The sequence below is a fragment of the Mauremys mutica genome, chromosome 18 (assembly GCF_020497125.1).
Source record: "Mauremys mutica isolate MM-2020 ecotype Southern chromosome 18, ASM2049712v1, whole genome shotgun sequence".
Lineage (NCBI taxonomy): Eukaryota > Metazoa > Chordata > Testudines > Geoemydidae > Mauremys > Mauremys mutica.
Genome location: NC_059089.1, coordinates 21,758,269 through 21,777,414, shown reverse-complemented (window position 1 = coordinate 21,777,414; position 19,146 = coordinate 21,758,269).

Here is a 19,146-nt window from a genome sequence, read left to right as displayed (position 1 = left end):
TGACCCAGCAAGTTTGGCTTCAGTGGGAGCAAAGGCTGCTCAGCACCTTGCTGGATCAGTGTTAGCGGAGGGTGTTAAGCACCCAGCTGCTGGTAGAATCAGGCCCTGCCCTTCTGACATCAGCCTGGTGACTCTGTACTGGTATCTGAGTAGGCCACAGCAGTAACAACTAAAAGTCTCTGAAATGGGTGAGGCGGGCAAGTCTGCACTTCTCCCTCGCCCCCCGCCCCCATGCTGCTCTCACTACAGCCGTGAGCAGCAAAGATAAAACTAGAGATGGGCTTAAGTTGCAAAAGTTGGTGTTGGCTCCAGATCCTGATTCTGACCCACCCAAAGGTTGAGGGATAGTCAGTTCCGGGGGCTTTGTTTGTTCCATTGTAAAGACAGGGGCTGTTTGCAGTATTCAGGTCTAGCTCTCCAACATCGCCAGTGCCCGATTCTGAGCCCTCTATACCCCTGTCATACAGATTCCCATCTCAGCTACAGAACCAGCACCAGCAGTGCAAGTGTAACAAACTCTACTATAAGTCATCAGCATGGAAAGAACCTGGAGGATTAGGAGAAGAGGAGGAAGCAGCTGCTTGAGCTAAAGGAGCAATACAATTAGCTGCTAACTGTAGGAGAATCTTATTGTACGTGTGGACCAGACACTGGGAAAAAACAGGGCACTGTTCAGCCAGCCGGTTTGACAAGACTGATAGTTGCCATCTTTAACTGTTCGCTTCCTGGACAAACTCAGGCATCATGATGTGATGACGTTGTATCATCTTGTGATGCAATATTATGTTGTCTGGGCTACAAAAGCTATTTCAAAACCTCCAGCCTAAACTTACAAGTCAAAATCATGATGTCCCTCCAAAAAAAAAAAGGGGGGGGGAAGAGCATGAGGGGGCATGATTAGCAACTGCTTGCCAGGTAGGGTGCAATTAGTGCCAGACGCTATAAACCTATTAAGGACAATAATAATGTTGATAGCAAGAATGGCTCTTTGGAAAGCCATCTCCCTGAAAGAGCAACTCTTAGTAAGAGGTCTTAGTCTTTCACTAGAAAGCATCACACCAGTAAATAAGCTTATTTCTATTCTCACCAGCACCTCCATTTTATCTTGAATTATGAGGGAAAACAGATGGATAGAATGGGAAAAAAAATTACTGCATTCTCTGTGTCTCTTTTCTCTCTCTCAACCAAGGAATAGAAATATTAAACATCTGTGATGCTTTAAGGAAGGATAAATGACTTACTGGGATGAACTCTCACCCTTTGGACTGTCGCTGAAGTCCGCCCTCCAGAAAATGTGGAGCAAAGTGGAATGAATATTACAGAGATCAGCCAGCTCCCCATACACCCCCTCACCCGTGCCACAAAGGCAGGAACTGCTGTGTGTTATCTGGCCATGTTTGCAGGCGCTGATGTTCTGGAGTAACTCATAACAGAGGATGGAAAGTGAACGTGATTTCATTTCTCTATTGCTGCATGCAAGACACTGACTTTGCAGCTGAATGGAGGAAGTGCAACCGTCTGAATCCTTCATGAACCACACAAACGTCAGCTCTGTTAAACCCAAAGACCAGGATATCTGCTGGTCCATCAATCAATGAAGCACAATCGGCTTTGGTGCTGTTTTGAGTTTTTTTCTCTGTTTACATCTGTCTTTATTAAATGCAACTTCCTTTAAAAAAATATAATGACCCCAATGTTCCTCTCCAAACGACATCATTTTGGTGACTGACTCTAACACTGCCTTTGTGAGTAATTTCAACCACAGATTGTGTTACTCAGAGAGGACCAGATTCTGCCCCTCTTACTCCCACTGTACTCCGCTTAATCCTTAATTTGAGGATTCTGATGCTGCATAGGCCTTGTGATGGCCCTCTGCACACCTGGGGTTATCAGCACTTGGATCTGTTCTTATTGGAGTATTCCTCTATCCACCCAAACCATCAGATCTGGGTGCCAAGTCACATTTCCTATTACCGGAAGGGCCACACGCAACAGAGGACATGAACAAGCATGTGTGGGCTTCTAGCGAATATACCATGGTGTGTCTATTTTCAAAAGGGATGGTGTAAATCTATAAGGAACACCGTCATTGCATTTAAAATTGAAATGAGAGCTGGGTCAGGCAAGTGCTTGTGAAGTTTATGCCAGGCCATTTTTGTTCTCTAATTCAGTGAGAACTTCATATGTAGGGATCATCTTCCTCAAGAGCTATGGGGGTGGGGGAAGAAATCGAAGGGCGGCTGACAAAAATCATACATCCTCTAGATTTGCGAACAAAGGAGTAGTCCTGCACTGATCCAACCCAGCCCCTCTCCCATGATTCAATTTAAAGCCCAACATGCTCCATTGTGGCCTCACAGATCTCACAACCCACCTTTCAGCTCAAAGGGGCTGAGTGCTTTTATTTATTCTTAAGTCCTTGTATCAAGTTTGTTTTTATTAAGTGCCTGCAGCAATGATCCAATTTTACCAGATCATTATTTTAATCTATTTAAATGTTTTAAAAAAAACCTTTAAAAAATTCATCACATTTGGGTTCCTCATTATCCTTCTCTTGGAGTTAACATAAAGGAGCCCATATGACAGCCAACTAAGTGACACTGATAATGAGATGCAATTGGCATCCGATATGCTCATCAGTATCTCTTTGGCTTTTTTTGTTGTATGTGGCATCTGTCAGGCTTCCCTCTCTCCGTGACTTGAAACTACACTCTTATATCTCTTGAACCAAGTGCCATTCTAAATATCTAAATGAAAATAGCTGCTCTGAATATAGTTAGGATCTTACTCTAATCTTAGGGGGAAATGGAATGGTTTTAGTTTTGCAGGCTCAGCATGTGCCTTAAAGGTGTCCGTAGATTTTAAAATAGAAACATATCGTTGCCAGTTCTCCAAGGAAGAAAAACAACATTTAGAATGAGAATCCTTTAATTGGCCCCAAAAGGTCCTTTCTTGAAGTGAATGATTATATGATGGGGTTGCTTGTGGTAGCAGGATACTTGATTCGATGACCCAGAAGCTTTCCCCAAACCTATGTCCTATGTCCCTAATGTTCATGAGTTTCTAGTCTCCTAGAGCGTCTGTCGTGTTTTAGGTTAACGAATAAGTGGCCCAAAACACAACCCTTTTGGAGGCATGACTTTACATTAACACCACCACATCTTAAATGTTGTTTATAGTGCTTGCAAGATAGTCCACTGGTTATGCCCAATAAAAGTACAACGCGATTGTAGACCACCTCTAGGGCTTTGGGAATGGTTGGGTTTCCTTGCACATTTAAGTTGACAATGGGCTGTTTATAGGGGTGGTCTCGTGATGTGGAAATTTGTATGGACCTTTATATGGTGAACCAGAATATCCAGAGTTAGAACAGTGAATGCTAGCAAATTCTGGAATAGATCTCAAACCTCATGCTTCAGAGCATAAGCCTATTTCCAACTATCAAGGATTAAGAGGAGACGTAATGTGTGCATGTGGTCAGGGCAGCACAGATTATCCCATGTCTGCCTAATGGGAGGTTTCTTGCATCTTTCTCTGAAGCATCTAGAGCATCTAGTGTCGGAAATAAGAGTGGATGGACCATCGGTCTGATCCATATGTTCTTATGCTAACTGGAAAGTAGATAGGGACCTACCAACTCTTTTCATACAAGTGATGGAACCGCTGTAGGATGGTAACACCTAGTTAGTCATGCTGTTTAATGCGCTACTGGAAGGTACTCAGATATGACAATGATGAGGACAGGATACAGACCAACATAGAATTGAGCTGGGCAAACACTGCACATTTTCCACTCTTTGCATAAATTTCACTTGGCTAGTGTTCACTTTGGGCCTATTCAAAATGAAGTCATTGAGAGCCCAACTGAGATCACTGGGAGACTTTTAGTGGGCTTTGGATGAGACCTGTATTGAGAATATTCTAGGGGATGAATTTCCTGGAAGGAGTGTTTATGGAAGGAGCAAATTTTCAGAGTGTATTGATCGAAAGTGAAGAGTGAACTCATGAACCTGAGCATTCACACTGGAAACCCGATTCTACGAGTGAAGTTCAGCCAATCGGGGAACATAAATATTACCATGTGACCTTTGTATTTAATAAAAACTAACCAAAACATTTGTAATTTCAGATACTGAATACCTGGCATTGAACCGTGAAGCATGAAGGAGTCACATAAGTAAGGGACAATACTGCCTTATGGCTTAGTTTAGTAGCTTTGGAGTGAAGATTAGTAGCTGTCCCCACTAGCTGGTGCAATGTTTTCTGCAGGTGGCAGCTAAGAGGTTGCAGCGAGGTGTGGCAGAATTCGCTTTTTATTTGTGTGTGTGAGGTAAAATTCCCATTTATCAAGCCTTAGAAATAAAAATCTGATGCATCCAAGAGCATTTGTTGCTAATGGCCAGGGTAAGACAAATGTTCAGGGTCCTGCCTCTGCTACCCTGGCTCCTCCTCTGTGCCCACCACCTCCCTCCCTCTGCTTGCAAACCCTTCTTATTGTGGCAGGCCTTCTCACTCCACACCTCCAAGCCCTTTCCGCTCACAGCCCTCTCTCCATTTTTGGGATCCTCTCTCTGTCTGTCTGTCAACTTCAGCTTCCCTTCATTACAGCCATGAGTCTCCCATGTAGTCCTCTCTTTGCTCAGCCCCACCTCACTCCAGTCATTCACCCAGGCCTCTCCCCGTGGCTGGAATTAGGCTCCCAGGACTAATTACTGGAGAAGGACTCCATCCTTCACTTATGACTGACATAATGCTGAGAGATTCAGGGGATTCCTTCTCAAGCACTAGAGTTTGGGTACAATCCCAGTGCTGCTCAGGTACAATCCCAACACATACATTCCTTATCCCCACCCCTCTCCCTCTCTAAGTTCAACCATCCAATGGTTTAGCCCAGTTTGTACACTTCAGGGTCAGATTCTCAGCTGGTGTAAATCAGCATTGAAGTCAACAGAGCTGCTGCTCTGGCCTTTCAGTGTTTAAGTGATTCTGTACATTTTCTAGGACACCTCCCCGCAAGGTGTAAGAACAAAGCGAAAGCTGAAACTCAGAGAGGAGAATCTGTGACCACCATGAATTGCTAGCATGGTATCCATGCCACCAGATGTTATATTTTACCCTCTCCTAGACAGGCTGCTTGCAATACAATCTGATGTGGCAGGAGAGAAGGCGAGGTTGGGGTTTTCTTAGCAATTAAAAATTCTGCAGACATTGCTCAGGCACAACGTAAGAGGACAAAGATTAAAGTTCCTCTGACATAGGAAGAACCCAGCAATCCGACAGCTTTCTCCCCCACTGGGTCGCCAGCCACTGGCTGAAGACTGTGGGGAGGATATCGTAATACCCACTTTGAAATGGCTCATTCAGATAGGGACCTTTCTCCTTTTGCTAGTGTGCTTAGACGACTTTTATTGTTTGATTGCTTTTTCCTGGCCCTTCTTTTGCATCTGCTGTGCCAAACGCTGAGTGGAACCATCTGATAAAAGCTGGAAGCATGTCAAAGTTGTGATTTGAACTCAGTCACTTAATTCTCGTCTGCAGTCCAGAATCACCATCTGACCTGGATCTTTACACTCTCCGAGTAAAAGACCAGGCAAAGTATCCTCCATCTTTGTAGGTCTCTTTAGTAATCAAACGAACCCAGGAGCTTAATTCGCTTCTCATGCTGGTGTAACTCCTTTCACTACAGTGGAGATTATTCCAGACTCACCCTGGTTTAACTGAGAGAAGTAGCAAACCCTGAAATGTGCCATGCAGCTCATGAGAGTCACAAAAATAAAACCGATCAGGGATTGATTTCTGAGGCAGGATGAATAAAGCTTAAATGTATAGCTTGGGTCAGAAAGGCAAGCTAGCCAGAGAGAACATGACAACAGGCTACAAATACTTTAGGGGTGTAAACACTTAGGAGAGGGAAGAAATATGTTGGATGGTACACGGAGGTGTAACTACAAACACTGGACTGAAATCTCTGAAAGGGCGGCAATATGGGGAAGAGAGAAAGGGGAGGGAAAACAGCTGAAAAAAATAGGAAAAAATCATGGTAGATGTGATGCAGACGTTGGAACTCCAGCTGCACCCCAAGCTCGGGGGCCCTCTCACCTCACAGGATCCTAGAGCCCAGACACCAGTCCGCGCCCGAACATCTACTCTGCAGTTAAAGAGCCCCTTGGGCTCATGGGCTCAGGCTCAGTCAGCTGGCGCAGGCCAGCCGCAGGTGTCTAATTGCAGTGTGGCCGTACCCTAATTGTCTCCTGGCCAGGGGGGCGGAGCTAAGCCACCGTAAGTAGGCTGAAGGAGCTCCGTTGAAGGAGGGACTGCGGAAGAGGCAGGTCCCTCTGGCAGAGAGAATCCCAGATCTAGGATTTAACAGGACAATACAGGGAGGAGCTCACAGCAGAGTAGGCTCCTCCCCAGGAAACCCTGAAATAATTTGTAATTAGAAATAGTCAAGTTCAGTAGCCCAGCGGGGGGGGAGGCAGCAGAATTATTCAGGTTCTTTTGGACTTGGTTGTGATATCCCAGAAGGGGTGTGAACTTTGCGACTTGGCCCATAGAAGACCTAGAGCCAGAGGCAGCCAGTCAGCAGGAAGTGCTGGATGCAAGAGGGGGCGCTAAGGTTGAGCGTGTCCTGCCACAGCATTTCGCAAAGGCTGTAGTTTATCTTAATTTAGATTCAGATTTAATTTAGATTTAGTCATTACATAAGAACCCAACATGTTAATAACCTCCTACATCAGGAAGTCATTACCAACTCGGGACAGATGTATCAGTGCAGATAAAACCAACTTCTTCTCCAGCTTTTTCCCAAAATTCAAAGTGATTGTTTTTGTGGTTTGAAACAGTTTGTTCCACTTGTTGCCATTGCTCCTTATTTTGCATTGTTGTGGCTGCAACTTGCACTCTAGGGTGCCAGCAATTTCTGAAAGGGCGGTGCCAGAGCACCATGAGCTCTCAGCTCAGCTGGAAGCAGAAAGAAGAATTCTGCATACCCTGTTGCACTGGGATCCCAAATTCTGAGTAATGCTCATGGGGATGTCAACCTGAGCCAACAAAAACTAACCGGTTTGCTTTTCCAAAACAACTGGAATTTACATGGTTCTACGAGGAAGTGCCAGAAATTTCAGCAGAAAGTAATTTCTTAAGAGTTTTCCAACTCAGTTTTGCAGACTCAAGAAGCTTCACTTACAGAAGGTTCATACCAGGTGTAACTCCATTGGGCCAGATTTGATGTTGGCATCACTCTAGTGATACTAGAGGAGTTATACATCAATTTTCAGGCCGGAAGGTATCATTATGATCACCTAGTCTGATCCCCTGCATAACACAGACTATAACATCTCACCCAGTGATTTCTGCATGAAGTCTAATAATCTGTGGTAGAATAAGTATGTGTCTTTTAGAATGACATCCAGCAGAAAACTTTGGCCCATTAACTTCAATGGAGTTACTCCTGATTTACAACCATGTAAGAAGAGAATCAAGTTCAGGAGGTTCAAATAGACCTAAAAAATTTTGTACTTAACCAAAGTGAATCCCCTCCACCCCCCCAACAAACATCCCTGAAGTTGGTGCGAGTTTTTTCCACTGTCTTCCATAACGAGGACTGGATCAACAAAACCTTTATAGCATTCTCTCTTTTTCGACTGAGAATTGAAAATATCTGTGTTAACAACAAGAGCATAGGTAACGCTATCAGGACACACCAGTGCCTCATTGCTTCAGGAGAAAATTCAAGGCACTCATTTTCTAACAGGTAAAACCTGATTTTTTTTCCTCATAGAAAATGAGATTTTTTCTTCTTTCTTCCCTAAATGTCGTCGTCGTCTTCTTTTTTTTTTTTTTGCTGCTTCATTTTCTCCATGTCATAGTGTTGCCCATTTGATATTTTCAGGGATAAGGCTGAAGGAGGAAAGTTCAGCACAATGATGGTTTTATTATATTTTTAGCCAAATCTCAATTTCTGGTTTGTTAGTCACAACGAAGATGACTCAGAAGCTTCTCATGTAAATAAATAAATAATGAAGAGGACAAGTCATTGCTAGAGAGCGATCTGGATCACTTCGTAACCTGGGGACAAGCAAACAATATGCATTTTAGTCTGGTTAAATATGGACGTATACATCTAGGAACACAGACTATAGGCCGTATGTACAGGATGGACAACGACCCTGGGAAGCAGTGACTCTAAGAGAAGATGTAGGGGTCATGGTGGATAATCAGTGGATCAGGAGCTCCCAGTGCAATGCTGTAGTAAAAGGGGCTAATGCAATCCTTGGATGCATAAGCAGGGGAATCTCGAGTAGTAGACAGGTTATTTTCCTCTGTATTTGGCGCTGATGTAACTGCTGCTGGAATCCTGTGTCCAGATCTGGTGGCCACAATTCAAGAAGGATGTTAATAAATTGGAGAGTGTTCAGAGAAGGGCCCTGAGAATGATTAAAGGATTAGAAAACCTGCCTTACAGTGATAGATTCAAGGGGCTCAATCTTTGCCGTAGCAAAGAGAAAGCTAAGGCGTGGCTTGACTACACTCTATAAATATCTACATGGGTTTCAAATATTGAATAAGGGGCTCTTCAGCCTAGAAGACAGAGGTGTAACATGATCCAAAAGCTGGATGTTGAAGACAAATTCAGACCGGAAATCAGGTGTAAATTTTTAACAGTGAGAGTAATTAACCACTGGAACAATTTACCAAGGGTCGTGGTGGATTCTCCGTCACTGGGAATTTTTAAATCAAGATTAGATTTTTTTAAAGACAGGCTCTAGTTCAAAAGAGAAAGTTCGATGGCCTGTGTTATACAGGAGGTCAGACTAGATGATCACGATGGAACAGATGAATCTATATGCTGTAGATATACCATTCCTGCTTCCATGAACTTCAGTAGGAGCGGAATCAGCCCCTGTGTGAATGAGAACACCTGGTCCAAGTATTATTCTTAGTATTGCAGTAGCAGCTAGATGTCCCCGCTAAGGTCAGGGCTTCATTGTAGTAGGCGCTGTATAGACGCAAAGAGACAGCCCTGGCCCCAATGAGCTAACTAAAGATGACAAAGGATAGGAGAGGGAAGGATTATGATCCCCATTGTACTAACGGGGAACTCAGGGTTTGTCTACACTGCAATAAAACGCCTGCGGCTGGCCTGTGTCAACTCGCTCAGGCTTGTGGGCCTTGGGCTGCAGAACTGTCCAGCTGCAGTGCATTTGTCCAGGCTTGGACTGGAGCCCGGGCTCTGCAATTTTATAGCCCCGCAGCCTGAGCCCCAGGAGGCTGAGTCAGCTGACACGGGCCAGCCAGGGGTGTTCTATTGCAATGTAGACGTACTCCAAGACCCAGAGAAAGTGAGTGACTGGCCCAAGACTGTAGCAGAGCTAGGAACTGAACCCGGAGCTCCTGAGTCACAGCCCAGTGCCTCAGCCATTCTCACTCTGAGGTACTTCACTTGCCACGGTACAATCGTCCGTGTTAATGTCACTGGGTGAATCCAGTGATCATGAATGTGATGGGGTTGTTAGCTCCCTTGCTACAGCCAACACGCTTCAGAGCTCAGTCAGTCCTGCCAGTGCACCTAAATTCTGTCCATCTGAGCCCTGTGAAAGTCATTTCTGATCCTCTCTTGAGAGGAGACTCTCTGTGGTTCTGGACTAGAGCTGTAAAATCACTACAAATGCTTGTGTGGAGTCACATCTTTTTTTTTCTAGCCCATTCCCCCCATCCGGTTTATCCATCCGATGCAGGCTGATTTCCATCCGCCTATTGGAATTATTCCCATAAAATCAAGAACTGTGACCTCATCCCGTAGAATGCCAAAGTAAGCAAATAAGCCACCAATAAGTCTCACAAACTAAACAAATTGTGTTGAAATGCAGACTCTGCTGGGTTTTGTTTGTTTGTTTGCTTTTACCATTGGCTGAAATCTTCAACCGAGGGAGGCACAAAATCCCCATTGATTCATTGCTCTACCCTGGAGGTGTGAGAAGAAAGCCCCTACCTGACCTCAGCTGGTGATCAGCTTACACCCTGGAAAATGAGATATTATCTCTTGAAAGGGCTTCTTGCTAAGTCGATTCACTACACTTTGCTTTGCTGAGTCAATCCAAGAATGCTATCCTGAACAGGAGGAATGTTCTAATACAGACTCAATCCACATCTGGGGATAGAGACTCCCCATCATGGTCCATACAGGAGGCTACCCTATGTGCCTCATCTCCTTTGCTTGGATGGTCTTCTTTGTTACATACTTTTGATGTTGTCTTCTTCTGCTGTTTTAATACGGAAGGTCCCACTGCCCTTAAAAGCTTCTTTCACAGACATCAAGTTGTCCACCCTCTAGGCTTGCCACTCCCAATCTTTCCCCCCCTGCTCCTTCATGAAATGCCAAGGGCATGAAACAATGGTGGTACCAAACCCAACCAAAATAACTTATGCTGGGTGGGTGTGACCGGAAGGGTGGGGACTGGAGAGTTAATGCACTCATGGTGCTGCTGTGAGCCACTCAGTGCAAATTAAACCACAAGGTGTTGTGTGGACTGGAATTTCATTGCCAGTGTCTTTTTGTAACCCTCTGGACAATGTTCAAACACACTGTGGAAACCTTCTAACAAACCGATGGACATAGCAAAAGAGAGTCCATTGCTCTGGGGGGAGTCTTCCCTGCAAAATATGCCATATTTAATCATTCAGCAGGCTGAGGGAAAGAAGCTGTGCTGTACATGTTGAGAGAAAGACTCGGAAATGTTTCAGCCAGCTCTCCACTTTCAGTCTGTTTGTTCGCAGTGTACAATGTTTAGCTCTCTGTGACTGCATCCACACTATTTATCGCTGGAATTCTTCCCGCTCTGAGCTGTGTCCATTCTCTGTGGGGCTATGGAGAAGGCTTCCAGCCAATGGGGGAACTCAAGCCAAGACTGTAAATGAATTCATTCCGCAGGTTGCTGATCTGGTAACAATTAATACAAAAACTCCCCTTGCAGAAATGTTGAAGCCAGTGAAATGAGCTTGTTGAGCTGAATCGGGGTGTTGCTCTCCAATTTGTCTGTGGTAAACAACTCGGCTTTCAATGAGACAAGAAATTCTCAGATCTCCTTTCAAGCTTTAGACAAACTTTTCATTCTTTCTCATGGGCTTGCAGACTAAAATGGACACACCCGTTCACTGAGCACCATGCCACATCAGAAAGGGAATGGGTCACATCCAGTTATCTTTATGCGACAGCTGATAAAATACATTCCTGTGCAACTGGGCCAGGGATACATGTTGGCAACTTTTTTTATTTTTAATTGAAAGAACAAAAGTGTATTAAAAAATCCTCTGTACATTTCCATTTGACTCACAAATGAAGAAGTCAGCAAATTTCTTCAAAGTATTCCTCAGGATACAACCATTATAATGGAGTTTAATACAATACATTGATGCTATATTGCATGAATAGTCTTCCATACGAAGAGAGTGTAATGGGCCTTGGAGTCAGGACTCCTGTGTTCTATTCCTGGCTCATAGCTTTTTATGTCACCTTGGGGAAGTCATTTAACCCCTCTGTGCCTTAGTTTACCATCTATAAAATGAATACAATAACTGATCATAACCTACTCCTATAGCAGCGTCCTGAGGCTTAACTAATAAATAGTGTTAGAACAATCCAATGGAAGGTTCAGTACAAGAGCAAAATATTAGTGCTATTAGTGCTATTACAATACGTTGCGACATGATGTCACAAACATAGCCCAGGTGGAATTCAAAATTTCCATTTTTTCCTTCAATCTCTTCTCTTTCTTGAACATCTGACCCTCTACCCTTTCTCTGAGTCCAGTTTAAAACCCTCTGCTGTTTGGAGTAAAAGAGCCAGTATGGTCAAGTGGATTGGATGCTAGGCTGGGACTCAGGAGATGCAGTAGTTTTTCCATTGATTTCACTGGAGCCGGGATTTCACCTCTCTATTCTGTTCCCAGCTCTGCCACTCAGCAGCTGTGTGTCCTTAGGCAAAACACTTTTCACCACACTGTGTCTTTGCTCGCTGCCCCGCCCTGCCTTTGTCTTGTGCATTTAGACGGCAAGAGCTCCAAGGCAGGGACTGTCTTTGGAGGATACTTTCAGGGCCTAGCACGATAGGTCCCTTAGGTGGAGCTGCTAGATGCTACGCTCAAGCAATTTTCATACGAACATGGTTCTAAGAGTCATGCTTATCCCACTGGGAAGCAGAAACAACCCATGTGACATCCAAACAGCTCATATTTTGAAAACTGCTTGTGAGCAAGTTACAGACCACAGAAATGGTTTCTCAGAGTAATTCGAACAATTAAGAAATTTGAGACACTCGTGAGCTTTTCGCAGACAAATTCATGCCCTGGAGAAGTGGTGAATAAATTAGTCATTACAACTTGGTCTCCAAACTCCAGCTGTTATGATCATTACTGCACTGGCAAGAAGTTGCCCCTGAGCAAGTCACATCCCCTCCCCATGCCTCAGTTTCCTCATCTGTAAAATGGGGATAATGATCCTGACTTCCTTTCTAAAGCACTTAGAGATCTACTGATGAAAACTACTATGTAAGAGCTAGACATTATCATCATCATTATTACTGTACATGCAATACCTCTGTCTTTACTCGTTCAGGAATTGCTTTTGTAAAAAACTTGAGTTGGTTTTAGTGTTAATAAGATAACAGCAAAAGTAAAATGTGTGGCCTAAGGATCCCAGCCCCGGTGAGTGGATACATTTACACGAAATGAATAAGCCCTTGTGGTAAATGATCCTTCCAAATTGCTGGTCCTGTATAACTGTTTTGATTATATTAGATCTTTGTTACATCCAGCAATTTTTGCCCACCAATTACCGTACATTTTACTCTTTGCAATAACAGTTAGGTCATGAATGTGGAAGTCCAACAGACCTGTGATGGAAGTTATAGATGAAATGACTCTTGAGGTCATGCTGATGAATGCATTCTGAAGGATTTAGGGCATTATCTTCAAGCGTTTCCAGAGTGGGGATCTTCTTAATTCTGCATTTTGTGTCGGTGACTTTTAAGTTGAATCCTTAATGGCATTTTGGTTTAATTTTATATTTTTTCTTCTGCTGAGTACGTGCCATATTCCCTGGACTTTGCATTCTTCTTACAGCTCCTCTCATTCAGAGAATGGGATGATGACAATTAGGTGCGTGATAAGACGAATGCTTTTGATTGGGTTTGATATACATGGTGTCCCATCAGCAGACCAGTCTTTAATGAAAGAGCTGCACATTTACTGTAATCAGCCGTGAAGTGCCGTGCAGGGCTGTCAAACCTAGCTGCTTTCTTTGCAAGACTGTCTGGAAGATGTGACTTTGAGACAGGCCTGTACCAGATCCCCAAATTACACACCTCCGAAGGCTGGCAAAGGTCAGCTTCAGTTCTTAAGGACAGTTCTGTGGCTTTGACCCATCTCTAATGTGAAACGGCGTCTAATTAAAGAGAAAGATCCAGCTGTGCCCATAGACAAGAAGGTGGAGCATGATGGAGCAGTTTGTGGTTTCCTGAGCCTGGGGCTGGTTCAGTGCCAGTCCAATCCTCAGCATAGTTCAGAACTGTGTCTTTCTGAACGACACCAGCTGCCAGTGGCTTTTCCAGCAGCCATGGTCTTATTCCCATGGTCAATAGCGAGGGGTGGGGCAGAGTTGGCTACATCAGCTTTGCGCCATCTAGGAAACCTCCCATGCTGAGGGAATCTTTGGACAACCAGATATGTCACTCAAGACTGAGAATCTGACCCTCACTGGCAATATTCATAGGCTTGAAATTAGACCTCTTTCTCATCTTCCCTATCCATTTGAAAAGCCCCTGCAATTCTTCAGCCATGGATTTTCTCCCAAAAGCAAATTCCTCGGTGCCCCTTCTTTTGTTAAACCTAATGAATCAAGCCAGCCTTCCTGAGCAACGCTACAGTAAGAAAGCAGTCTGTATAACTTGATAACAGCCCCTAGCACAAATAAACAACCCAACAGAAGCAGTGTGTGCCCATGCAGTGGAGCAAAGGAAAAAATAACACGGCTGAGGATATGGATTTCAGCTTCATGTTGCCAACAAGAGTGAGTTAAAAAACGATCTATTTAAAATAATGAACTGTACCTTGACAGTGTCCTAACGAGTGAGGTCAGAGGGCATTTCCTGGGGACTGTAACCAGCTGGAAGGTTTAACCTCCCAGCTGTTTTTCTCATTGCCAATGACATGATCTGGGCCAGAGCAATTTTTTGCTGTTGGAACCCACTTGGGTATTTCTTTTTGCCTAAACAAAAATAATTTCTCCTCATTTCCCCATAACTTCCCATCTTTCCTGAAGTGCTGCAGGGTTCTTGGATCTTTGCTCTGCATACCCCTGGTTCGGGTAGACCTTCCTTCTGCTCTGCTGAATGAGACATCTTGGTAGAGCTGGTCAAAAACTGTTGATATTTTTTGCAAAAAGGTTTTGAAGGAAACGTTTTTCACAGATTTTTTTTCTCCGTTTTTTTGTTTGCACCCCATGAGAAAGAGGTATGAGGAAGGAGAGAAACTGGGAGGGTATAAATAAAAACCCTCTCATACCACCTGGAAAGTGAACATTGTTCATTTTTTCATTGAAAATCCAGGAAAATTAAACCAAAATGAAATTTTAATGAAATATTTATTTAATTCAAAACACCATTTTTTGTAAAAACAAAAAAAAGTTTCAATGACAAATTTCATTTTTGGAAGAGATATAAACCCTGCTGCTCCAAGACATAGGCCAACCACTAGCCAATGCGGGCTAGGAAGCAACTTTCCCTGTGGGCAGGCTTTTCCACGGCTTCTGCAGGTTTGTTGGCCCTGGCCATTCTTGGAGACAAAATATTAGACTGGATGTTACGATCCAGTCTGGCAGCTCCATTGTGTGCCTCAATCTACAGAATGAAAAGGTTGGCTGAGGCGTTGCTAGAGCTAAGCATGACTTCTAGAGCCCTGCAGGAATGATCATTCCCAATGCTACTGCTGCTGTACAGGCACCTACTGTGCATTGAACTTACAGCTCGTGCTGAGCGGCAAAGTTTGATCTGGAGTCAACCTTTCCCCAGTTTTTGAGGCTGTTCACATTTGGGGATTTGAAGTCTGGATCTCATTTTTCAACCCAAAGCATTATTAGCCCACGGAACTGGTGGCCACAAGGTATTATTGAGACAAAGAGCTTCATAAGGACATTTTGACATTTATATGGATAACAAGAATATCAACAGTTATACGAGTACATCGATGTGTGGGCAGGTGTCAGGGGGAGTTGAGTGCAAAGGAAGAGGCTTCGTTTTTGTGGGTGCACCTCCTTTGCTCACTGCTGAAAATATGATGCTCAGGGTCATGATTATGGGCATCAGTCCTGGAACATGGATGGATGGATGGATAACAGAAACATGACATGAGAAGATGTCAGAAGTCCCTGATGTCTCTCTTGGGGGGTAGTTGTGTATATGAATCTATTCCAAAATCTGTCAACAACTCAAAAACAATTGACTTGTTGGGAGGTTGCCTCAGTTCATTCAGCAAATCAGTCAGGCTGAGACTAGCAAATAAAGAGATTCAAGATTTTGTAATTAGGATCTGACTCCAAAGAGGTGGTCCAGCTGGAGAAGGGAAAGGTTTCTATATTTCAAATAAACCCTCTTGGTTTCCAGCACAGTCGCACATGGTTGCACTTGGTCCTGTAAAGTCATTTTTCTTGTGAAGCCTGTTTGGCATTTGCTGGGGCATTTTCCCTCTTGGTTTCTGCAGTGCTGGCTGGGGAACCCAAACCGTTACAATCCACGAGTCTTGGCCTTGCCGTGCATGGCCGAGACAAGGCCTGCAAAGCTATCAACAGCAGTGCAGGAAGGGCGGCAGGCTTCCCCACGCAAGGGAAGCAGGGGTGGCAGAAGGCTGCTGCATCTGGAAGGCTGAGATACACGTACCAACCTTAGCAATCGGAATTTCTAGCACTGAAAATCAAAGGCCACCTACCTCTGCAGTGAAGCTTAATCCATACACCCCTGCAGCAGGCCCAAATAGCTGGGCTTGGCAGAAGGAAATCTCTGCAGAGGCAGGGGGAAGACATATTGAATCCTAGGACACAAAGCTGCTCCTGCTTATCCCCCGCTGCCGTGCCTTCTCACTTGGAGGGGTTAATGGCCAGCAGATAGGCAGAGTAGCATCTTGCTCTCCTCCTGCATTTCCCACTGGGCTCTGACGAGTGCTGGCTCCAAGAATCCTACCCCATCCCTGCGTGCCGCAGAACAACACTGGGTCAGATGCAGCCAGGGCCCACCTTGGCCGCAAAGAGGGCAAGAGTGTGTTTACTGATGTTGCCATTAAAAGATAAGAACAGAGTCAGGCCGCATCCTTGGCCTGTGTAAATCAGAATAGCTCTGCTGAAGACATCTCTACACCAAGCTACAGTGTGGTCCAGGGGCTTGAGTGCAGGCCAGGCGCACCTGAGTTCTAATCCTGGCTCAGGCCGGGATTTACGGTGTAGCCTCAGGCAAGTCCCTTAATCTCCTTGCCTTGGTCTCCCCACCTATAAAGTGAGGATAATAACACTTACAAATTGCCTACGTCACAGAGCTGTTGTGAGGGTTAACTACGGTCTGTGAAGTGCTTTGTATGCTTACAGTGCTGTAGCATGGGTCAGGATGATTATTTAAGCCCTTTGAGGTCTATGGATGAAAAGCACCATAAAAGAATGAGGCATTATTACTATAATTATATTTACACCAGCTGAGGATTGGGCCTGCTTTCATTTCAATAGCCGGGAAGTTAGGACCTATGCCCCTCCACGCATGCTAAGACACAGAGCAACATATGCCACTGCGTAGAAGTGGAGAGTCAAAGCAGGCCCGATTCTGCAGCCCAGATGCTGACAGAAAAAGGCCGCCCAACTGCAACAGTGTGCAGGATCTTCAGGAGGCTGTCTTGCCTTGAGCTGCCCCCCAGTCCTACTTCCCCAAGTATCCAGGGCAGATGCCCCATTGATCTACTGCCCTTTTGTCTTTGCAGAGGGAATCTGCCCTCTTCCCCTTGACATTTGGGGCTTAGAGTGAAATTGGGCCTGAATTACAGCCACTTTGATGCTGGGGTTTCTCATTGGCTGGAGTTTTACGTGAAAACACAAAGCAAATGATCACTGGTATTTTCCTTTGGTCGTGACCGAAATCTCCGGTTCCTGGAGCAGTGGATACGCAGGGGGCAGAGATCTGGTTCGCTTTCAGCCTCTCATTTGCTATTCTGAATTTCCAGCAATGAAGACAACCCATATTATTGCACGAGGGGAAACCCAGAGGGGAAACCCAGACCCTGAACACCTCCTTAGGGGGATGACTGAGGGCAGGGGGCCGAGGAGAGAGAATAAGGCCCTGTAATGGGACTCATGAGCTCTCTGAATTCAGTTCCCAGCTCAACCACTGACTCCCTGTGTGATCTTAGTCCCTGTGAACATCTGGTTACAGTGGTGAGTGCTGAGCTGTATGGAGAATTACGGCCTTCATGTCACTGTGCCTCTGTTCCCTATTTGTAAAATAGGGACAAGACCACATCCTTTCTCCACCCTTTATCAGTCTTGACTATTTAGATTGTAATCTCCTTGGGGCAGAGACTGTCTCTGACTGTGTAACACAGCGGTTCCCAAACTAGGGGCGCGGCTTATTCAGGGAAAGCCGCTGGCGGGCCGGGCCGGTTTGTTTTCCTGCCGCGTCTGCAGGTTTGGCCGATCGCAGCTCCCACTGGCTGCGATTTGCCGTTCTGAGCCAATGGGAGCTGCAGGAAGCGGCGTGGACCGAGGGGACTTGCTGGCTGCTGCTTCCCGCAGCCCCCATTGGCCTGGAGCGGTGAACCGCAACCACGGAGAGCTGCGCTCGGCTGAACCTGCTGACGCAGCAGGTAAACAAACCGGCCCGGCCCGCCCCGCCAGGGGCTTACCCTGAACAAGCTGCGCCCCTAGTTTCGGAACGACTGGTGTAACACCTAGCACAATGGGGCCTCAATCGTGGCTGGAATCTCTAGGTGCTACTGCAGTGCAAAAAAATATATATATATAGACTAAGACTAACTATCCCACAACTGCTCCAGCATCACGCACGCATAGATTCTGATCTCTGCAAGCCCGACAGCTGCAGATTAAAATTGTTTGCGGACACGCTGGTTGATCTGTGCTCGGCTCAGAGAAAGTCCCCATCTATAACATCTTGAATATCCACGCAGCTTGGAGGAGGATAAAGGCAGGGAGATGGAGAGAGATAAACAATTTCCTACACAGAGTTGTGGCCCAAACCTATCTGACAAGAAACACATGCTCTCTGACACAATATTTAGCTCTTCTGTAACATGGTCCATTTGGAGGTTGGTGGTTGTGTGGAGCTCAGTAGTAAAACATTCTTTACTGGTAACAAAAAAAAACCCACAACCTAATAATAATAAATGTGTTTAACTCCATCAGGGCTGGAGAGCAGGATTTCAGCTGATCCCTTACCGAGCAATGATTTTCTCCAGCCATGTGCTCAGCGGCCACACCCTTTTGCTGATTTCCCTTGGCAGGCTTTGCATCCCCACTAGACCCCGAAGAGAGAACCCAGGGTTTCTTTCCTGCAATGTACTGTTGCTCTAAACAGTCACATGACACAGCAAGGACTGCAACATTAGGCCAAAAAAAAGGCTGTTTGCTTGCTTGCTTTTTTCTTTTTTTACTCAGCTTTTCTGTTCATTAGCTCAGGAACTTACAGTTGGAGTTGTCAGTAGGCTCCTCTTGCCAACATCTTGCAGGGGTTAGCGAGAGTTACATCATTTGGCCTCGGAGGACGAGCTAAGTGAAAACACATGGCATTCGTTCACATTGTTGGGCCTTTTCTCTCTCTCTCTCTCTCCTCTCCCCGCCTCCCCCAGGAATGGCGTACAGCATGAGGTTAAGCGGTATGTGGCGAGCATGTGTGTTCGGGGGCCCTGCGTTGAACAGCACTGCTTCAATACTCCAGCGTGATTGCAAAGAAACTTAATGCTCCTTTCACCTCTTTTTGCTTTGCATTTAAAATATCCTGCTAGACAGGCTCATCTGCAGTGTTTTATTGGGTCCTTGTGCTCACCCCCACTCTGGGGTTGAATAGATGCTCATACAATCAGCTGGGAGTTTTTTTTTAAACACTGG